The following is a 24,297-nucleotide window of genomic DNA, read 5'->3' as shown; positions in this document are numbered from 1 at the left end:
CAAGAGATTCTTCCTGCCTGTGGGCGTCAAACTGAACCCCCCCCCCCCCCCCCCCCCCCCCCCCTCCTTACTGTAACTATCAAAACTATCATAGTCTAAAACTATCATCTCATATCAAAACTATTATAATCACATTATCTGACTTTATCAGTTATAACAATGAAAAACGGTAAACAATTTGGCAAATAAATGACTTATAATTGTGCTTACCTGGTCCAGATGATCCACAGCCCCTTTGCATTTGTTATAATCCAGGATGATGTGGGGCTTTCTCTTCCCAGAGTCCTGGACTTGGTAGCAGGAAACAGAAGAGCCCTGTCTCCCCATTTCACAGGCTTGTTGTCGTTTCATGTTGAGACCTGTACAGGCCAGCCAGCATCACAAGCCCCATGTAAGCCTGCAACTCCTCATCTATGTCCTTCCAGTCTTTTACTGACCTGTTGCCCCTGCAGGTTGGTGAAATGCAGGATTAGCTGCATAATGTCCTCTGCAAAAAAAAGATGGAAAGTGCTCACAGGGCTGCTGATCCTATACGAATTGCATAATGGGTTGGTCCTGGGGTTAAAATGGGGGGAGGAAAAAATGGCAGGACCTCTTCGTGTGTGGGTTGCCACATGATTTCTCCATTTTTAGATCTCCACTGGCCATCCTCCAGTCTTGTCTCTTCCTCCTGCTCTTCTTCCTTCTTCTCCTTCTCCTCCTCCGCACATGAGCTGCAAAGCTCCTCGGTGCCTGGCAAAAATTCTTCTTCGCTGTCAGAAGTATCTCCACTGCTTGTGGAGAGTGCAAAACTGCAGCAACAGCCTCCTCTAAACTGAGTGCACGCTTCATTGTGTCTGTGCAGAAATGACCACTCAGACCAGGCTGCAAAGTATTCTCATAGACTTCAAAGGTGCACCTGAATAAACATGCTATACCATACATCCAATAAGAGAGAGGAGGCACACTCTTGATCAAGAAAAAACATAAACGCACGCCTTTGATCTCTCCCCCCCCCCCCCCCCCCTCTCTTTCTCTCTCTCTCTCTCTCACACACACACACATGCACATACATACACACACAATACCATTTTATGGTGGTTAGCTGTTTTATTGTCATGCATTTTACAAGGTAAGATAACCATGTCCTGCATTCAAAACCACTGAAAATGTCTATGGTGGTGCTGTGCCTAATATTGTGCTGGTGTATGCTGGGTAATGGCACAGCTAGCGACTGGGTGACTTTATTCACCCGCTTCGGCTGTTATCAGTCCATACAATGGGCGTTATTAGCACAAATCAGTCCCATAGATATGGAACATCTCCTGCTAGATTGTTCAGAAGGTTGTTATCATCCATCCAGATGGAGGATCACTAACAGGAGCGTGGGAAGACTCCAGAATCCACTCTGGCTGCAATCCGGTGGATACAGCAGTGTTTACAGGTAATACCATTTAAACGGACAGCATTTATAGAAAAAGTCAGCGAGTGTCAATAATGTTAATGTGGTTATCTTAGTAATACACCGAGTGCTAATATAACAGCTTTAAGATGCATTTGTAGATGTTATTACGTGTTTTACCGTCTTTATTGGTGCTAGCTTAAAGTTACGGTGTAAACGTTAGCTTATATTGGAGTAAAGTTGTTACTGTTTAAACGATGTTAGCACAGAAATATTAGCTTCTGTCATGACTGACGAAGTACTAGTTAATAAAGTTTCCAGTAAAGTGTTTAATCGCAGCCACAGACTGACAGCAAATATCTCGATTAGCTTCAGTGCATCTGTAATAAATAATGTGCAAGTTTCAGTGCTTCGTTTAAACTGTATGATACTTATACTGACCCAGGGTCAGTGTAAAATACAATCCTAGCTGTGTGAACAAAGCCTGGCTCCTTTAATCCTGCATGAAAAACCTCAGGATGCAGGCTATTATTACTCTTTCCTGCTGGCACACCTGTCACACCTGAGAGTCAGCTAGAAACGTACAGTGACGTGGACATCATGCAAAGACTGCCAGACTCTGTAATACTGCAAATGATCAGTGACTCAAGTTAACACTAAACTCTCTGTGTGCTGAACATTTAGGATTGAGTCAGGCTGCATCTGTGTTAGTCCTCTGACAGACTGGTGACCTGTCCAGGTGTGCTCTACCTATGACTACTGGGACAGGCTCTAGCTCCTGTAATAGAAATTTTATGTTATTCTCATTTAAAGCATTTAAGTGCTTATGCATATGCTTAGTTGTGACACTGTTATAGACTGTTCAATGAAAGTTTCTAAAACTAGATGAACTTACTTCAGCAGTTTGAGAAAACAACTCCCTTTACAGGTGCTGATAACGCTGAAGTAGCAGAGCTGACATGACTGAACTGTAATGTTTGATGTGTGTTTGCTCTCCTGTGCGCAGTAATAAATAGCTTGATCACAGCTCTTTCTGTGTTGCAGACTTTATTTTAAAAATTCCACGACACCCCCCACCCTCCCACTGTGAACATGAATTGAATATTCAGAAGACATTTGTTTAAATAGTTCTAGAAATCTGAGCTGTTGGTGTGTCCTTGGATTGTGTGGTAATAATATTAGAGCCTGCAATCTTTCTTACTGAATCTCTGCTATGAGTCATGTTACCTGAGATTAATTCTATGTTTACCTGTCAGCCTGGACGAATGTGCTGTGTGAAGGAAATTAAATTAAATCAGATCTGAAATGCGTACATTTAAGGAACCTGTTCATATTTAATTGAAATATGAACCAGTGATTTTTTGATTGCTGATTCCAAGAGAGTCTTTGTGGAAATCCTCTTTGGCTTTTTGTTATTTTAATTCTCTTTTCTGTTTTCCAGAACAGTTCTCCACAGTCAGTGTCCATATGGGTCAGTGGGACCAAGAAGCACTCTGCTAATGTGTGGACTCTGACCAGCAACATCCAGCAAGACCCAGACAGCGTTTTCTATCTCCCAGCTGGAGTTTTTTGTTTGTCTGTGACTGGAGAGTCAGATTTTTGTTGAGCTTCATACTTGCAGAGGTAAGTCAGTTTGCAGAGATCCCTCCCACCCTGGCTTTTATGTGCTAGATTTCTTATCTGAAACAGTAATATTTCAGTGACTGCTGCTTATACCACAGGTTAATACACTCTACTGATCCCTGATAGGAGAATCATCAATTTTGCCAGCAAAGAAGCCTGGTGGATGTTTGTTTACAGTCTGATGGTGGGACATCATGCTCTGCATCTTTAAAGTTTGTCTCTTGATTATTATTCATACCCAGTAATGTGAAGTATGCTCATATCTACTATAACTGAACCAACCTGGTGCTCTTCATTTATGGAGGCTGTTGAGTCTGAATGTTGGATGTTGTGTATCTCGTGTTCTCTGGGCTTTGTTGTCCTCAGTCTTTTTGCAGGATCAGAAAACAAAACCAGGAGGCGCGTAAATGTTTCTTCTCCATGATGTTTCTTCAAATGTTTCTTCTGGATGATGATATGACCGTGACCACGGGATGCCACCTTTGGTCTTATGATGAAGCAAAGCTCAGGAAGAAGTGTGATTAAATGGTACCCACATGTGTGCTGCTGAGAAGGATGTACAGGGGCACCTGCAGCCAAATCCAAGCTTCAGGTTAGTTGTAGTTGCAGAACGCTATAGGACTGAGACAGCTGAGGCATCAAATGTTTGATTAAACGGATGAAAAAGAGAAGTTTTTTCCCTATAATTATCACTTCTTAAAATCTGTAGCAACTTCAAGTCTTTCAGCATGCTGAGCATGCTCAGAATGTGACAATATATTTTTGTTCAATATTTAATTTCTTTCAGTTGCAATTGTTAAATGAAAAAAAAAAAATTCTTATAATTTAGCAAACTAATTTATCAAAAAATATATATACATATATCTGTAGTAGTTTTAATGAATTAATTTGACACCTGTATTGAAAATACCATATTGTATTCATACAGAATCAGTATGGTATCATTGTTTGTCTGTTCACTGATTGTTGAAGCTAAGAGCTACTTTGATCTGTTTAGATCTAAAGTATCCAAAGTTGAGCTCTAATGTTTCTTCACCCCTGTGTGTGTGATATGTGATTTCCTACATGCTGGCAGAGCAGCAGTTTGTGCTCACAAATGGTGACGGTGTGGAGAGACGGTGGTGTTTCCTCAGAAGAACCAGCAGAGTCACAAAGGACACCAGTCCATCTCACCACCTTGACTTGCTGACTGATGTTCGTCTGCACTGCACAGAGGAAATCAACTAACCGAGGTTTGTCCAGTGACGTGTTATGAAATGTATATTTGTTTTATGCTTACAGATATGTTTTTCTTGACAGAGGCTCTGCAGAGGTTAGACAAAGCAGAGAAAACATGTGCTTTACATTTTACTGTGATTTATTGAGATATTTGTTGCCTGATGTTCAGCAGGAATGGAGAAATAGAATCAAAGGGAGATGTTTTTGATGTTTTTGTAATGATGTAAGTAAATCTTCAATATTATTTATTTGCTTGGTTATATTAGGAGTGTTTCTGAGTGAGGGGGAGAGGAGTCATCATCCAGGTAAAGTGACGTAGATCAGTGGATACACTTGTCTCCCCTTTAAAGGAGACGATCCAAGTCATCCTTAAATGTTAGTGCTTTCAAATACACAAACATTTTTAAAGGACAAAAATGAACATCCAACTTTGACTGTAATACAAAATAAATCTTTGCATGTGTGTTTTCAAACTCTCAGATGGGCAGCATATCAGTCTTGGACTGTCTAACCTGCCGGAGCAGCACTGAATGACCACCGCACGAGCATGTTCCTGCAACATTCAGCATCTGATCTGTCATCTGTGTGCTTCTGCTTTTGGTAAGTAGAGTTACCCAACTCCAGTAACTCTAAACACATGCCATCCATTTCTAACGGCCTGGTTACTTCCTGTCAGTTACTTTAGAAACCATGTGGTCACCTGACCTAACACTGTTTCTTCTTCTTCCCCTTAATGTTGAAGTGTCAAATGTCACACAGCTGGAGAGGAAACTACACCAGTGTACTGGGATGTTTCAGCAACACGTGCCAGATGCTGTTCCTTCATGGTGACATCACCAGAGACAGTCCCGCCCACCTCAGGACCCATTGATTATGATGATCTGATCCATCAAATCCCCAGCAGGTGAACCTTATTCATGACATAACACCACAACAATGTAAAAAATTAAACAGCAACAGTCTAAATGTAAAGTGCATTCTAAAGTCCTCTTCAATAAATTGTATGCAAAGAGTCATTCAGGTCACTACAGAACCCAGAGTCTTCATCATTAAATCTCTGGTTGCTTCATTTTGCTATCCTATATCAGATATTTTAAAGGTTAGCTTAGGTAAAGTTCCATTCTCATGGTGAGGCAAAATGCTTTATGTGTGTGTGTGTGTCATGAACGGCTATAAAAGGCCTATAATTAAAGAACAAAGCGGGGTTTGAGTTCGAGTTGCGGCAGACTGTCACTACTTGTAAATGGAACGCAGCCTTCCTACGGCAGACAGCTAATAACAGGAATCGGACGCGGTCCAGCCAAGTCCACAGCAACCACCATAGCAACCGCCTAGCATGACCTTAAAAACATATTCTGTCTTCATAACTATCAAAATCGTGAAATGATTTGCAAAGTGTGAAAGTGTTACAGCTGCAGATACCTGCTATGGTGGTATCTATGGAAGCTGTTTACATAGATAATAATATACGATGTAACCATGGAGACAGTCAGTCACGTGAGCTAGCGGTGCACGTTTACTACAGTGAATAAGGTGATTGAGTGCACAGCGTCCACACTCTGCAGGGGGTAAAGACATTACTTCAATATTGTTTTATATTGATATATATTTGCCTTCTGTTGACCATCACCTCAGGTTCACCATTACAGTTTCAGCATACAAATGCACACTGTCTAAACACATTCAAAAACTCATGTCTCAGAAATAAGCACAGCTGTTCATGTTTGTCATTAGAGTTTTATTTGTAAGAAAATTATGAACTTCATATTGTGCATTAAATAAAAGAACATTTCACAACTCTTGAGTCAACAGAAACAGGTAACAGAAATGTCTCTAATGTGTACAGTGTAGTGTAAGCATTAAAAGATCATAAAGGAAACACTAACATTTATGTGAAACTAATTGTAATAAAAAATGAGCAGGTGCTTTATAGATTTAAAAGAAAGAATCTGAAAACAACACTTTTTTGGTCTAAGTGATCAAAGTAGAAAACAGAACTGATGTTCAAGAACAAACCGTAGCTGCACTAATATTACACATCTCGATCGTTGTACTGAACAGACATGTTGCTTTTAAAACCACATGCAGTGTGTGACCATGACTGTTCACTGAGACCATGAACGCCACTTCGCTGAAGCATTCTTATTCTTCTTCTTGCCATTAAATTGGAAGCAGAAGCAGCACGAGCTGATTTGATCTACTGAAAGGAAAAAGCAGAACATCTGAGTTGAAACCAGTCAGCTGAAATCATTAAGACAGGAACAAATTCAATGCAGTGTCTCAAGTGGCTTAGCCTGTTACAACTGTTGATACAAGCTAAATACGGTTAACACACAGTGTCAGGGAGCTCCAGTGTGGGAACTAGTGGCTTTAGGTTTGTAGTCATTTAACTTTCATCCATTCATTCATTTAATTCAGGAGGAAGAAATGCCAGGTTGGTGCAGGCTGGTTACATGCATTTGGTCCCATGCTGTCTTTAATTAAATGACTTGGTTCATTTTATGGCTGGGCTGTATGTGGGGTTATATCATGTTATTTGGGCAGGAGTACCTGTCCCCTGTTAGACTTAGAAAGTTTCTCCATAAGTAGAGTTTCTAACTCTTCTAGCACATCTGTGGCTGACAGCTTTTTGGTGGCTCTTTTTACCCCACACTGGTTGTGAGTGTGTAAATAGCCCCACTAGTTCTTTTGGGTTGCAGTTAACTTGGGAGGAAGGGGTGGGTATGCCATGATTAGGTGAATAACAATTATATGGGATACATAAATTTCACAATGCATGCATATATCTCTATCAATTAAACCTGGCCTGAGGGCTGCCATTTTTTACATTCAGTTATTTCTCTTAGAAATGTTGGAACTAAATAATGAATGTGTTACAGTTAAAGTGAAACACTGGTCAGTGTAAATGGCTCATTGGGACACAGAAACCTTTAAATTAAACCTGATATCTAGTGTCAAACAATATCAAAGCTGTAAAAGATGTTTACAGTCAGAATTTATAAAACTTTGATTGTAAATAAATTCAAACAAGTGAGCTTTTCTCTTTGTGCTGAATATCAACACTGTGATTTCTTAGACTGTAAGCTTTACTTTAGTGCAACCAGTTGCAGAAGCTGCCACTCCAAATGTCTTTTGATAACAAGAAAAAAATACCTTTTCAGTCCACGGCCTGAAGTTCTTCTCCGACATCTTCTGCAATCGGCTTTGTCTGCTGGTTTGAAGACAATAAACCACAAAAAAGATGATTTAGTCACTTTGTCTGTGTCATGCAGCTCGAATGTGTCGTGTAAAGATGTTGAATAGCCGTCGTTATCCCTCTGCTGCGTCAGTAGGATTTTACTGTACAGCATCTCATTGATATGTGAGGAATGCTAATGTAACACGATAACAGACTTACATCATTAAAACATAAAGGGCAGGAGATATTTAGATATTTTTATATTTATATTACATTTTATAGCTGACGGATATTACTAAATAGATTGAATTTACTAAATAGCTGGATGAACATGAAAAATATGTCTATAATAACAAATGACCATGAGAGCCAGTAGAATTAATTCAGCTGGACACTCGAAAGATGTCCTTAAATGCTCTTTAAGTGGCAGAACAGATGAACAAACAGTTAATCGCTTACTTGAGATGAAATCTGCTCAGCTACTTTGAAAACAGCTTCTAACTGGTTCCTCCTTTAACAGGATGACTGCTCAGGGGTAATGCCATCATGCAATCCAGCAACCTTTATGGTTCTGCTTTGATTCACCAGGAACTATTAGGGAAACCTTCCAGCGCCTCCTGTGAAAGACGCAGGCATAAACACACAAACATTTATTAACATGTTCCACAGTGTTCCAGTTTGATTTTCTCATCCTGTGGACAACAACGTACATGGATGCAGGTTTATTGTTAACTTTTGTAAGGTTTATTTAGTGAACATATCCAGCTGCAGCTCCACTGTGATCCTGAACTGGATAAGCACTTAAGAAAATGTGTCAATAAATGGACAAACATCAACTTACTATATTTATCCAAACAGATGGGACCAATAATGCTTCACTGAGTTAGAGACTTTAACGTCTCTTCTATGTAAGAATGTCTCGTGCTGATATACCTGCAAACTTGACAACAAAGGTTTTTCAGACTACATGTAGCTGTCCTCTATGTCAGCTAACACGGTTACATTCATGTCACACTTATTTCTGCTTTCCCATTTTATAATTATTACTTACATTTTGATTAGATACCTTGATTTTGTAAATAATCAGATTTACAAAATGTATCCAATTCAGGATTGCGGGAGGATGAAGCCTATCCCAGCTGATACAGGACAAAGACAGGCTGCCAGTTTATTGCAGGGTTAACACAGGGTTAACACAATATGTGTAACAGAAAATCCACTTAAATGTTTGATATTTCTTATAATAATCATAATTATGACTATTATTTAAAGGTTTCTTCATAAATACATTTAGATTTTTTATAACCCCTAAAATATAAACCTGAGCTGTTTCAGATTCTGACCTCTGACCTCAGTGACCTGGCTGTGTCCTCACTGCAGCTCCCTCTTGGAAGTACGTCTGCTTCTTGTCTTCCCCCAGTGTTGACCGCCTGATATCAAGATATCACGTACTGTAACTGAGGAACAAAAAAGGACAAACACTTGCCTTCATTTAAAAGTACATTCATACAGAGATAATCTATGGAAAGACACTAGTTCACAGTTTGGGAGGAATCAGTTCCTGTGAAACATTTCTGTAAATGAACATCATGTGGAGAATGAATGAAATGAGTTCTTCAGGTGACTCAGCAGTCCCACACTGACAAATGAAATCTAGTTAAACTATTAAGCATATTTGCTCTTCTGAAATCTGTGTTAAATAACAACAAACATAAATTAGTAACAAAAACTACAGCTGAGTATAGGCTTTACAAACCACCAGAAGCTATAATGCTAAATTTTAATCTTCAAATGTTTCTGAGCCGTCTTCAACCTGCTTTTAACACATTAAAGTCTCAATAAATAAAGTCAATGCAGACTCAATCCTAAATGTTCAGCACACAGAGACACAGAGGTACTGTTTAAAGTTTAGTGTTAACTTGAGTCACTGATCATTCACAGTATTACAGAGTCTGGAAGTCTTTGCATGATGTCCACGTCACTGTAAGTTTCTAGCTGACTCTCAGGTGTGCCAGCAGGAAAGAGTAATAATAACCTGCATCCTGAGGTTTGTCATGCAGGATTAAAGGAGCCAAGCTTTGTTCACACAGCTAGGATTGTATTTTACACTAACCCTGGGTCAGTATCAACTTCAAGAAGACAGCTGTAACTGTTGATACACACATATTTATGGCTTTGCCTTATAGAATTCAGCATCTCAGTGCTGAGGAAATAGGTTTTAAAGCTGTGTGAGCTAAGATTTTCAAGTTATTCACATAATGAAAACCTATACTTTGTTTCGGGCGAGTTCCCCATTCAAATGCATGTAATCGTCAGAAACGCACTGTGTTGACAAAATAAAGCGTTTTTGTACAACTTCATATAAATAGCTATAACTTTTGATAGAAGACTCAGACAAACATATTTATCTATTTATCTATAGTCTATAAGGCAAAGCCATAAATATGTGTGTGTGAGTCTTCTCTCAAAATTTACAGCTGTCTTTATGAAGTTTATGGAAAAACGCTTTATTTCACCACGTTAGTGCGTTTCTCGCTATTACATGCATTTTGAATGGAGTTCTCCTCCGACACAAAGTATAGGTTTTAATTTGTGAATAACTTGAAAATTTTAGCTCAAACAGCTGCAAAACCTATTTCCTCAGCACGGAGATGCTGAATTCTATAAGGCAAAGCCATAAATATGTGTGTGTGTGAGTCCTCTATCAAAAGTTACAGCTGTCTTCATGAAGTTGATACTGACCCAGGGTCAGTGTAAAATACAAGTTATTCACATAATGAAAACTTATACTTTGTTTCGTGCAAGAACTCCATTCAAATGCATGTAATAGTCAGAAACGCACTGTCTCGGCGAAATGAAGCCTTTTTGTACAACTTCATGAAGTTAGCTGTAACTTTTGATAAAAGGCTCAAAGCAGAGGGATAACGACGGCTATTCAACATCGTTACACGACACATTCGAGCTGCATGACACAGACAAAGTGACTAAATCATCTTTTTTGTGGTTTATTGTCTTCAAACCAGCAGACAAAGCCGATTGCAGAAGATGTCGGAGAAGAACTTCAGGCCGTGTACTGAAAAGGTATTTTTTTCTTGTTATCAAAAGACATTTGGAGTGGCAGCTTCTGCAACTGGTTGCACTAAAGTAAAGCTTACAGTCTAAGAAACCACAGTGTTGATATTCAGCACAAAGAGAAAAGCTCACTTGTTTGAATTTATTTACAATCATAGTTTTATAAATTCTGACTGTAAACATCTTTTACAGCTTTGATATTGTTTGACACTAGATATCAGGTTTAATTTAAAGGTTTCTGTGTCCCAATGAGCCATTTACACTGACCAGTGTTTCACTTTAACTGTAACACATTCATTATTTAGTTCCAACATTTCTAAGAGAAATAACTGAATGTAAAAAATGGCAGCCCTCAGGCCAGGTTTAATTGATAGAGATATATGCATGCATTGTGAAATTTATGTATCCCATATAATTGTTATTCACCTAATCATGACATACCCACCCCTTCCTCCCAAGTTAACTGCAACCCAAAAGAACTAGTGGGGCTATTTACACACTCACAACCAGTGTGGGGTAAAAAGAGCCACCAAAAAGCTGTCAGCCACAGATGTGCTAGAAGAGTTAGAAACTCTACTTATGGAGAAACTTTCTAAGTCTAACAGGGGACAGGTACTCCTGCCCAAATAACATGATATAACCCCACATACAGCCCAGCCATAAAATGAACCAAGTCATTTAATTAAAGACAGCATGGGACCAAATGCATGTAACCAGCCTGCACCAACCTGGCATTTCTTCCTCCTGAATTAAATGAATGAATGGATGAAAGTTAAATGACTACAAACCTAAAGCCACTAGTTCCCACACTGGAGCTCCCTGACACTGTGTGTTAACCGTATTTAGCTTGTATCAACAGTTGTAACAGGCTAAGCCACTTGAGACACTGCATTGAATTTGTTCCTGTCTTAATGATTTCAGCTGACTGGTTTCAACTCAGATGTTCTGCTTTTTCCTTTCAGTAGATCAAATCAGCTCGTGCTGCTTCTGCTTCCAATTTAATGGCAAGAAGAAGAATAAGAATGCTTCAGCGAAGTGGCGTTCATGGTCTCAGTGAACAGTCATGGTCACACACTGCATGTGGTTTTAAAAGCAACATGTCTGTTCAGTACAACGATCGAGATGTGTAATATTAGTGCAGCTACGGTTTGTTCTTGAACATCAGTTCTGTTTTCTACTTTGATCACTTAGACCAAAAAAGTGTTGTTTTCAGATTCTTTCTTTTAAATCTATAAAGCACCTGCTCATTTTTTATTACAATTAGTTTCACATAAATGTTAGTGTTTCCTTTATGATCTTTTAATGCTTACACTACACTGTACACATTAGAGACATTTCTGTTACCTGTTTCTGTTGACTCAAGAGTTGTGAAATGTTCTTTTATTTAATGCACAATATGAAGTTCATAATTTTCTTACAAATAAAACTCTAATGACAAACATGAACAGCTGTGCTTATTTCTGAGACATGAGTTTTTGAATGTGTTTAGACAGTGTGCATTTGTATGCTGAAACTGTAATGGTGAACCTGAGGTGATGGTCAACAGAAGGCAAATATATATCAATATAAAACAATATTGAAGTAATGTCTTTACCCCCTGCAGAGTGTGGACGCTGTGCACTCAATCACCTTATTCACTGTAGTAAACGTGCACCGCTAGCTCACGTGACTGACTGTCTCCATGGTTACATCGTATATTATTATCTATGTAAACAGCTTCCATAGATACCACCATAGCAGGTATCTGCAGCTGTAACACTTTCACACTTTGCAAATCATTTCACGATTTTGATAGTTATGAAGACAGAATATGTTTTTAAGGTCATGCTAGGCGGTTGCTATGGTGGTTGCTGTGGACTTGGCTGGACCGCGTCCGATTCCTGTTATTAGCTGTCTGCCGTAGGAAGGCTGCGTTCCATTTACAAGTAGTGACAGTCTGCCGCAACTCGAACTCAAACCCCGCTTTGTTCTTTAATTATAGGCCTTTTATAGCCGTTCATGACACACACACACACATAAAGCATTTTGCCTCACCATGAGAATGGAACTTTACCTAAGCTAACCTTTAAAATATCTGATATAGGATATAAAAATGAAGCAACCAGAGATTTAATGATGAAGACTCTGGGTTCTGTAGTGACCTGAATGACTCTTTGCATACAATTTATTGAAGAGGACTTTAGAATGCACTTTACATTTAGACTGTTGCTGTTTAATTTTTTACATTGTTGTGGTGTTATGTCATGAATAAGGTTCACCTGCTGGGGATTTGATGGATCAGATCATCATAATCAATGGGTCCTGAGGTGGGCGGGACTGTCTCTGGTGATGTCACCATGAAGGAACAGCATCTGGCACGTGTTGCTGAAACATCCCAGTACACTGGTGTAGTTTCCTCTCCAGCTGTGTGACATTTGACACTTCAACATTAAGGGGAAGAAGAAGAAACAGTGTTAGGTCAGGTGACCACATGGTTTCTAAAGTAACTGACAGGAAGTAACCAGGCCGTTAGAAATGGATGGCATGTGTTTAGAGTTACTGGAGTTGGGTAACTCTACTTACCAAAAGCAGAAGCACACAGATGACAGATCAGATGCTGAATGTTGCAGGAACATGCTCGTGCGGTGGTCATTCAGTGCTGCTCCGGCAGGTTAGACAGTCCAAGACTGATATGCTGCCCATCTGAGAGTTTGAAAACACACATGCAAAGATTTATTTTGTATTACAGTCAAAGTTGGATGTTCATTTTTGTCCTTTAAAAATGTTTGTGTATTTGAAAGCACTAACATTTAAGGATGACTTGGATCGTCTCCTTTAAAGGGGAGACAAGTGTATCCACTGATCTACGTCACTTTACCTGGATGATGACTCCTCTCCCCCTCACTCAGAAACACTCCTAATATAACCAAGCAAATAAATAATATTGAAGATTTACTTACATCATTACAAAAACATCAAAAACATCTCCCTTTGATTCTATTTCTCCATTCCTGCTGAACATCAGGCAACAAATATCTCAATAAATCACAGTAAAATGTAAAGCACATGTTTTCTCTGCTTTGTCTAACCTCTGCAGAGCCTCTGTCAAGAAAAACATATCTGTAAGCATAAAACAAATATACATTTCATAACACGTCACTGGACAAACCTCGGTTAGTTGATTTCCTCTGTGCAGTGCAGACGAACATCAGTCAGCAAGTCAAGGTGGTGAGATGGACTGGTGTCCTTTGTGACTCTGCTGGTTCTTCTGAGGAAACACCACCGTCTCTCCACACCGTCACCATTTGTGAGCACAAACTGCTGCTCTGCCAGCATGTAGGAAATCACATATCACACACACAGGGGTGAAGAAACATTAGAGCTCAACTTTGGATACTTTAGATCTAAACAGATCAAAGTAGCTCTTAGCTTCAACAATCAGTGAACAGACAAACAATGATACCATACTGATTCTGTATGAATACAATATGGTATTTTCAATACAGGTGTCAAATTAATTCATTAAAACTACTACAGATATATGTATATATATTTTTTGATAAATTAGTTTGCTAAATTATAAGAATTTTTTTTTTTTCATTTAACAATTGCAACTGAAAGAAATTAAATATTGAACAAAAATATATTGTCACATTCTGAGCATGCTCAGCATGCTGAAAGACTTGAAGTTGCTACAGATTTTAAGAAGTGATAATTATAGGGAAAAAACTTCTCTTTTTCATCCGTTTAATCAAACATTTGATGCCTCAGCTGTCTCAGTCCTATAGCGTTCTGCAACTACAACTAACCTGAAGCTTGGATTTGCCTGCAGGTGCCCCTGTACATCCTTCTCAGCAGCACACATGTGGGTACCATTTAATCACACTTCTTCCTGAGCTTTGCTTCATCATAAGACCAAAGGTGGCATCCCGTGGTCACGGTCATATCATCATCCAGAAGAAACATTTGAAGAAACATCATGGAGAAGAAACATTTACGCGCCTCCTGGTTTTGTTTTCTGATCCTGCAAAAAGACTGAGGACAACAAAGCCCAGAGAACACGAGATACACAACATCCAACATTCAGACTCAACAGCCTCCATAAATGAAGAGCACCAGGTTGGTTCAGTTATAGTAGATATGAGCATACTTCACATTACTGGGTATGAATAATAATCAAGAGACAAACTTTAAAGATGCAGAGCATGATGTCCCACCATCAGACTGTAAACAAACATCCACCAGGCTTCTTTGCTGGCAAAATTGATGATTCTCCTATCAGGGATCAGTAGAGTGTATTAACCTGTGGTATAAGCAGCAGTCACTGAAATATTACTGTTTCAGATAAGAAATCTAGCACATAAAAGCCAGGGTGGGAGGGATCTCTGCAAACTGACTTACCTCTGCAAGTATGAAGCTCAACAAAAATCTGACTCTCCAGTCACAGACAAACAAAAAACTCCAGCTGGGAGATAGAAAACGCTGTCTGGGTCTTGCTGGATGTTGCTGGTCAGAGTCCACACATTAGCAGAGTGCTTCTTGGTCCCACTGACCCATATGGACAGTGACTGTGGAGAACTGTTCTGGAAAACAGAAAAGAGAATTAAAATAACAAAAAGCCAAAGAGGATTTCCACAAAGATTTCCTTCACACAGCACATTCGTCCAGGCTGACAGGTAAACATAGAATTAATCTCAGGTAACATGACTCATAGTAGAGATTCAGTAAGAAAGATTGCAGGGGGGGGGGTCATGGAATTTTTTAGATAAAGTCTGCAACACAGAAAGAGCTCTGATCAAGCTATTTTTTACTGCGCCAGCACACGACACACATTGCAGTTCAGTCATGTCAGTGCTGCCACAGAGGTGGTGCTCCTACTCCTTTATGCATTCTAAGGAAGAGGGAGGAAGTTACAAACTGATCCTACATATTTATGGCTTTACCTACATCTTCATATAAATAGCTGTAACTTTTGATAGAAGATTCAGATATACGTATTTATGGCTTTATCTTATAGAATTCAATGTCCCCGTGCTGGGCAAACAGGTTTTGCAGCTGTTTGAGCTAACATTTTAAAATTATTCACATAATGAGAACCTATACTTTGTTTCGTGCGAGTTCCCCATTCAAATGCATGTAATAGCGAGAAACGCACTGTCTTGGCGAAATAAAGCAGTTTTGTACAACTTCATGAAGACAGCTGTAATTTTTGATAGAAGGCTCAGACACACAAATTCATGGCTTTATCTTATACAATTCAATATCCCAGTGCTGGGCAAACATCTTTTGCAGCTGTTTGAGCTAAGATTTTCAAGTTATTCACATAATAAAAACTTATACTTTGTTTTGGGCGAGTTCGCCATTCAAAATGCACGTAATAGCGAGAAACGCACTGTCTTGATGAAATAAAGCGTTTTTAATGGTCTTCATAAAGACAGCTGTAACTTTTGATAGAAGACTCAGAAATACATATTCATGGCTTTATCTTATAGAACTCAATATCCCCGTGCTGGGAAAACAGGTTTTGTTTGAGCTAAGATTTTCAAGTTATTCACATAATGAAAACCTATACTTTGTTTCGTGCGAGTTCCCCATTCAAATGCATGTAATAGTCAGAAACGCACTGTCTTGGCGAAATAAAGCCTTTTTGTACAACTTCATGAAGACAGCTGTAATTTTTGATAGAAGGCTCAGACACACAAATTTATGGCTTTATCTTATACAATTCAATATACCCGTGCTGGGCAAACAGGTTTTGCAGCTGTTTGAGCTAAGATTTTCAAGTTATTCACATAATGAAAACTTAAACTTTGTTTTGGGCGAGTTTGCCATTCAAATGCATGTAATAGCGAGAAACGCACTAACGTGGTCAAATAAAGCGTTTTTAATGGTCTTCATAAAGACAGCTGTAACTTTTGATAGAAGACTCAGACAAACATGTTTATGGCTTTATCTTATAGAACTCAATATCCCCGTGCTGGGCAAACAGGTCTTTGCAGAAATTTGAGCTAAGATTTTAAAATTATTCACATAATGAAAACGTATACTTTGTTTTGGTCGAGTTCCCCATTCAAATGCATGTAACAGTGAGAAACACACTGTCTTGGCGAAATAAAGCGTTTTTGAACAACTCCATATAAATCGCTGTAACTTTTGATAGAAGACTCAGACAAACATGTTTATGGCTTTATCTTATAGAACTCAATATCCCCGTGCTGGGCAAACAGGTTTTGCAGCCGTTTGAGCTAAGATTTTAAAATTATTCACATAATGAAAACCTATACTTTGTCTCGGGCGAGTTTCCCATTCAAATGCATGTAACAGTGAGAAACACATTGTCTTGGCGAAATAAAGCGTTTTTGCACAACTTTATATAAATCGGTGCAACTTTTGATAGACGACTCAGACACACATGTCTATGGCTTCATCTTAAAGAATTCAATATCCTCGTGCTGGGCAAACAGGTTTTGCAGCCGTTTGAGCTAAGATTTTAAAATTATTCACATAATGAAAACCTATACTTTGTTTCAGGCGAGTTTCCCATTCAAATGCATGTAACAGTGAGAAACACACTGTCTTGGCGAAAGAAAGCATTTTCGTACAACTTCATATAAATCGCTGTAACTTTTGATAGAAGACTCAGAAACACATGTTTATGGCTTTATCTTATAGAACTCAATATCCCCGTGCTGGGCAAACAGGTTTTGCAGCCGTTTGAGCTAAGATTTTAAAATTATTCACATAATGAAAACCTATACTTTGTCTCGGGCGAGTTTCCCATTCAAATGCATGTAACAGTGAGAAACGCATTGTCTTGGCGACAGAAAGCGTTTTTGTACAACTTAATATAAATCGGTGCAACTTTTGATAGACGACTCAGAAACACATGTCTATGGCTTCATCTTAAAGAATTCAATATCCTCGTGCTGGGCAAACAGGTTTTGCAGCCGTTTGAGCTAAGATTTTAAAATTATTCACATAATGAAAACCTATACTTTGTCTCGGGCGAGTTTCCCATTCAAATGCATGTAACAGTGAGAAACACACTGTCTTGGCGAAATAAAGCGTTTTTGCACAACTTTATATAAATCGGTGCAACTTTTGATAGACGACTCAGACACACATGTCTATGGCTTCATCTTAAAGAATTCAATATCCTCGTGCTGGGCAAACAGGTTTTGCAGCCGTTTGAGCTAAGATTTTAAAATTATTCACATAATGAAAACCTATACTTTGTCTCGGGCGAGTTTCCCATTCAAATGCATGTAACAGTGAGAAACACATTGTCTTGGCGACAGAAAGCGTTTTTGAACAACTTCATATAAATCGGTGTAACTTTTGATAGACGACTCAGACACACATGTCTATGGCTTCATCTTAAAGAATTCAATATCCTCGTGCTGGGCAAACAGGTTTTGCAGCCGTTTGAGCTAAGATTTTAAAATTATTCACATAATGAAAACCTATACTTTGTCTCGGGCGAGTTTCCCATTCAAATGCATGTAACAGTGAGAAACACACTGTCTTGGCGAAATAAAGCGTTTTTGCACAACTTTATATAAATCGGTGCAACTTTTGATAGACGACTCAGACACACATGTCTATGGCTTCATCTTAAAGAATTCAATATCCTCGTGCTGGGCAAACAGGTTTTGCAGCCGTTTGAGCTAAGATTTTAAAATTATTCACATAATGAAAACCTATACTTTGTCTCGGGCGAGTTTCCCATTCAAATGCATGTAACAGTGAGAAACGCATTGTCTTGGCGACAGAAAGCGTTTTTGAACAACTTCATATAAATCGGTGTAACTTTTGATAGACGACTCAAACACACATGTCTATGGCTTCATCTTAAAGAATTCAATATCCTCGTGCTGGGCAAACAGGTTTTGCAGCCGTTTGAGCTAAGATTTTAAAATTATTCACATAATGAAAACCTATACTTTGTCTCGGGCGAGTTTCCCATTCAAATGCATGTAACAGTGAGAAACACACTGTCTTGGCGAAATAAAGCGTTTTTGCACAACTTTATATAAATCGGTGCAACTTTTGATAGACGACTCAGACACACATGTCTATGGCTTCATCTTAAAGAATTCAATATCCTCGTGCTGGGCAAACAGGTTTTGCAGCCGTTTGAGCTAAGATTTTAAAATTATTCACATAATGAAAACCTATACTTTGTTTCAGGCGAGTTTCCCATTCAAATGCATGTAACAGTGAGAAACACACTGTCTTGGCGAAAGAAAGCATTTTCGTACAACTTCATATAAATCGCTGTAACTTTTGATAGAAGACTCAGACAAACATGTTTATGGCTTTATCTTATAGAACTCAATATCCCCGTGCTGGGCAAACAGGTTTTGCAGCCGATTGAGCTAAGATTTTAAAATTATTCACATAATGAAAACCTGTACTTTGTCTCGGGCGAGTTTCCCATTCAAATGCATGTAACAGTGAGAAACACACTGTCTTGGCGAAAGAAAGCGTTTTTGAACAACTTCATATAAATCGGTGTAACTTTTGATAGAAGACTCAGACAAATATGTTTATGGCTTTATCTTATAGAACTCAATATCCCCGTGCTGGGCAAACAGGTTTTGCAGCCGTTTGAGCTAAGATTTTAAAATTATTCACATAATGAAAACCTATACTTTGTCTCGGGCGAGTTTCCCATTCAAATGCATGTAACAGTGAGAAACACACTGTCTTGGCGAAAGAAAGCGTTTTTGAACAACTTCATATAAATCGCTGTAACTTTTGATAGAATACTCAGACAAACATGTTTATGGCTTTATCTTATAGAACTCAATATCCCCGTGCTGGGCAAACAGGTTTTGCAGCCGATTGAGCTAAGATTTTAAAATTATTCACATAATGAAAACCTGTACTTTGTCTCGGGCGAGTTTCCCATTCAAATGCATGTAACAGTGAGAAACACATTGTCTTGGCGAAATAAAGCGTTTTTGCACAACTTTATATAAATCGGTGCAACTTTTGATAGACGACTCAGACACACATGTCTATGGCTTCATCTTAAAGAATTCAATATCCTCGTGCTGGGCAAACAGGTTTTGCAGCCGTTTGAGCTAAGATTTTAAAATTATTCACATAATGAAAACCTATACTTTGTCTCGGGCGAGTTTCCCATTCAAATGCATGTAACAGTGAGAAACGCATTGTCTTGGCGACAGAAAGCGTTTTTGAACAACTTTATATAAATCGGTGCAACTTTTGATAGACGACTCAGAAACACATGTCTATGGCTTCATCTTAAAGAATTCAATATCCTCGTGCTGGGCAAACAGGTTTTGCAGCCGTTTGAGCTAAGATTTTAAAATTATTCACATAATGAAAACCTATACTTTGTCTCGGGCGAGTTTCCCATTCAAATGCATGTAACAGTGAGAAACACACTGTCTTGGCGAAATAAAGCGTTTTTGCACAACTTTATATAAATCGGTGCAACTTTTGATAGAAGACTCAGACACACATGTCTATGGCTTCATCTTAAAGAATTCAATATCCTCGTGCTGGGCAAACAGGTTTTGCAGCCGTTTGAGCTAAGATTTTAAAATTATTCACATAATGAAAACCTATACTTTGTCTCGGGCGAGTTTCCCATTCAAATGCATGTAACAGTGAGAAACACACTGTCTTGGCGAAATAAAGCGTTTTTGCACAACTTTATATAAATCGGTGCAACTTTTGATAGACGACTCAGACACACATGTCTATGGCTTCATCTTAAAGAATTCAATATCCTCGTGCTGGGCAAACAGGTTTTGCAGCCGTTTGAGCTAAGATTTTAAAATTATTCACATAATGAAAACCTATACTTTGTCTCGGGCGAGTTTCCCATTCAAATGCATGTAACAGTGAGAAACACATTGTCTTGGCGAAATAAAGCGTTTTTGCACAACTTTATATAAATCGGTGCAACTTTTGATAGACGACTCAGACACACATGTCTATGGCTTCATCTTAAAGAATTCAATATCCTCGTGCTGGGCAAACAGGTTTTGCAGCCGTTTGAGCTAAGATTTTAAAATTATTCACATAATGAAAACCTATACTTTGTCTCGGGCGAGTTTCCCATTCAAATGCATGTAACAGTGAGAAACACACTGTCTTGGCGAAATAAAGCGTTTTTGCACAACTTTATATAAATCGGTGCAACTTTTGATAGACGACTCAGACACACATGTCTATGGCTTCATCTTAAAGAATTCAATATCCTCGTGCTGGGCAAACAGGTTTTGCAGCCGTTTGAGCTAAGATTTTAAAATTATTCACATAATGAAAACCTATACTTTGTCTCGGGCGAGTTTCCCATTCAAATGCATGTAACAGTGAGAAACACACGGTCTTGGCGAAATAAAGCGTTTTTGCACAACTTTATATAAATCGGTGCAACTTTTGATAGAAGACTCAGACACACATGTCTATGGCTTCATCTTAAAGAATTCAATATCGTCGTGCTGGGCAAACAGGTTTTGCAGCCGTTTGAGCTAAGATTTTAAAATTATTCACATAATGAAAACCTATACTTTGTCTCGGGCGAGTTTCCCATTCAAATGCATGTAACAGTGAGAAACACACTGTCTTGGCGAAATAAAGCGTTTTTGCACAACTTTATATAAATCGGTGCAACTTTTGATAGACGACTCAGAAACACATGTCTATGGCTTCATCTTAAAGAATTCAATATCCTCGTGCTGGGCAAACAGGTTTTGCAGCCGTTTGAGCTAAGATTTTAAAATTATTCACATAATGAAAACCTATACTTTGTCTCGGGCGAGTTTCCCATTCAAATGCATGTAACAGTGAGAAACACACTGTCTTGGCGAAAGAAAGCATTTTCGTACAACTTCATATAAATCGCTGTAACTTTTGATAGAAGACTCAGAAACACATGTTTATGGCTTTATCTTATAGAACTCAATATCCCCGTGCTGGGCAAACAGGTTTTGCAGCCGTTTGAGCTAAGATTTTAAAATTATTCACATAATGAAAACCTATACTTTGTCTCGGGCGAGTTTCCCATTCAAATGCATGTAACAGTGAGAAACACACTGTCTTGGCGAAATAAAACGTTTTTGCACAACTTTATATAAATCGGTGCAACTTTTGATAGACGACTCAGAAACACATGTCTATGGCTTCATCTTAAAGAATTCAATATCCTCGTGCTGGGCAAACAGGTTTTGCAGCCGTTTGAGCTAAGATTTTAAAATTATTCACATAATGAAAACCTATACTTTGTCTCGGGCGAGTTTCCCATTCAAATGCATGTAACAGTGAGAAACACACTGTCTTGGCGAAAGAAAGCATTTTCGTACAACTTCATATAAATCGCTGTAACTTTTGATAGAAGACTCAGAAACACATGTTTATGGCTTTATCTTATAGAACTCAATATCCCCGTGCTGGGCAAACAGGTTTTGCAGCCGTTTGAGCTAAGATTTTAAAATTATTCACATAATGAAAACCTATACTTTGTCTCGGGCGAGTTTCCCATTCAAATGCATGTAACAGTGAGAAACACACTGTCTTGGCGAAATAAAGCGTTTTTGAACAACTTCATATAAATCGCTGTAACTTTTGATAGAAGACTCAGAAACACATGTTTATGGCTTTATCTTATAGAACTCAATATCCCCGTGCTGGGCAAACAGGTTTTGCAGCCGTTTGAGCTAAGATTTTAAAATTATTCACATAATGAAAACCTATACTTTGTCTCGGGCGAGTTTCCCATTCAAATGCATGTAACAGTGAGAAACACACTGTCTTGGCGAAAGAAAGCATTTTCGTACAACTTCATATAAATCGCTGTAACTTTTGATAGAAGACTCAGAAACACATGTTTATGGCTTTATCTTATAGAACTCAATATCCCCGTGCTGGGCAAACAGGTTTTGCAGCCGTTTGAGCTAAGATTTTAAAATTATTCACATAATGAAAACCTATACTTTGTCTCGGGCGAGTTTCCCATTCAAATGCATGTAACAGTGAGAAACACACTGTCTTGGCGAAAGAAAGCGTTTTTGCACAACTTTATATAAATCGGTGCAACTTTTGATAGAAGACTCAGACACACATGTCTATGGCTTCATCTTAAAGAATTCAATATCCTCGTGCTGGGCAAACAGGTTTTGCAGCCGTTTGAGCTAAGATTTTAAAATTATTCACATAATGAAAACCTATACTTTGTCTCGGGCGAGTTTCCCATTCAAATGCATGTAACAGTGAGAAACACATTGTCTTGGCGAAAGAAAGCATTTTCGTACAACTTCATATAAATCGCTGTAACTTTTGATAGAAGACTCAGAAACACATGTCTATGGCTTCATCTTAAAGAATTCAATATCCTCGTGCTGGGCAAACAGGTTTTGCAGCCGTTTGAGCTAAGATTTTAAAATTATTCACATAATGAAAACCTATACTTTGTCTCGGGCGAGTTTCCCATTCAAATGCATGTAACAGTGAGAAACACATTGTCTTGGCGAAAGAAAGCATTTTCGTACAACTTCATATAAATCGCTGTAACTTTTGATAGAAGACTCAGAAACACATGTCTATGGCTTCATCTTAAAGAATTCAATATCCTCGTGCTGGGCAAACAGGTTTTGCAGCCGTTTGAGCTAAGATTTTAAAATTATTCACATAATGAAAACCTATACTTTGTCTCGGGCGAGTTTCCCATTCAAATGCATGTAACAGTGAGAAACACACTGTCTTGGCGAAAGAAAGCGTTTTTGAACAACTTCATATAAATCGCTGTAACTTTTGATAGAAGACTCAGAAACACATGTTTATGGCTTTATCTTATAGAACTCAATATCCCCGTGCTGGGCAAACAGGTTTTGCAGCCGTTTGAGCTAAGATTTTAAAATTATTCACATAATGAAAACCTATACTTTGTTTCAGGCGAGTTTCCCATTCAAATGCATGTAACAGTGAGAAACACACCGTCTTGGCGAAAGAAAGCATTTTCGTACAACTTCATATAAATCGCTGTAACTTTTGATAGAAGACTCAGAAACACATGTCTATGGCTTCATCTTAAAGAATTCAATATCCTCGTGCTGGGCAAACAGGTTTTGCAGCCGTTTGAGCTAAGATTTTAAAATTATTCACATAATGAAAACCTATACTTTGTCTCGGGCGAGTTTCCCATTCAAATGCATGTAACAGTGAGAAACACACTGTCTTGGCGAAATAAAGCGTTTTTGCACAACTTTATATAAATCGGTGCAACTTTTGATAGACGACTCAGACACACATGTCTATGGCTTCATCTTAAAGAATTCAATATCCTCGTGCTGGGCAAACAGGTTTTGCAGCCGTTTGAGCTAAGATTTTAAAATTATTCACATAATGAAAACCTATACTTTGTCTCGGGCGAGTTTCCCATTCAAATGCATGTAACAGTGAGAAACACACTGTCTTGGCGAAAGAAAGCATTTTCGTACAACTTCATATAAATCGCTGTAACTTTTGATAGAAGACTCAGAAACACATGTTTATGGCTTTATCTTATAGAACTCAATATCCCCGTGCTGGGCAAACAGGTTTTGCAGCCGTTTGAGCTAAGATTTTAAAATTATTCACATAATGAAAACCTATACTTTGTTTCAGGCGAGTTTCCCATTCAAATGCATGTAACAGTGAGAAACACACTGTCTTGGCGAAAGAAAGCGTTTTTGAACAACTTCATATAAATCGCTGTAACTTTTGATAGAAGACTCAGAAACACATGTTTATGGCTTTATCTTATAGAACTCAATATCCCCGTGCTGGGCAAACAGGTTTTGCAGCCGTTTGAGCTAAGATTTTAAAATTA

General features: G+C 38.5%; 2 long non-coding RNA genes across 8 annotated transcripts in view; one reads left to right on the top strand and one right to left on the bottom strand.

Annotated features, from left to right (window-relative positions):
• The window catches only part of LOC112436359 (uncharacterized), a 231,354-nt gene extending 222,483 nt beyond the window's left edge, over positions 1-8,871 (bottom strand). Inside the window, exon 1 of the long non-coding RNA XR_013094584.1 lies at positions 8,744-8,871. This is a non-coding gene — a long non-coding RNA (uncharacterized LOC112436359). The remainder of the gene's footprint in view (positions 1-8,743) is intronic.
• On the top strand, positions 1,050-11,949 carry LOC143414024 (uncharacterized). 7 transcript variants are annotated; one of them, XR_013094592.1, is made up of 10 exons: positions 1,050-1,111; positions 1,343-1,423; positions 2,823-3,004; positions 3,131-3,596; positions 4,085-4,236; positions 4,489-4,597; positions 4,703-4,822; positions 4,965-5,126; positions 10,424-10,481; positions 11,435-11,948. It is a non-coding gene; the product is annotated as an uncharacterized LOC143414024 (long non-coding RNA). The 7 variants fall into 7 exon arrangements; XR_013094594.1 differs by having other exon boundaries at positions 1,097-1,111; positions 2,828-3,004; positions 11,435-11,949; XR_013094591.1 differs by lacking the exon at positions 1,050-1,111 and having other exon boundaries at positions 1,141-1,423; positions 3,103-3,596.
• The last annotated feature ends 12,348 nt before the right edge of the window (positions 11,950-24,297 follow it).

The sequence above is a fragment of the Maylandia zebra genome, linkage group LG19 (assembly GCF_041146795.1).
Source record: "Maylandia zebra isolate NMK-2024a linkage group LG19, Mzebra_GT3a, whole genome shotgun sequence".
In the NCBI taxonomy this organism is placed as follows: Eukaryota; Metazoa; Chordata; class Actinopteri; order Cichliformes; family Cichlidae; genus Maylandia; species Maylandia zebra.
The sequence above is the reverse complement of the archived record's forward strand: the minus strand, read 5'-3'. Positions and strand labels throughout refer to the sequence as shown.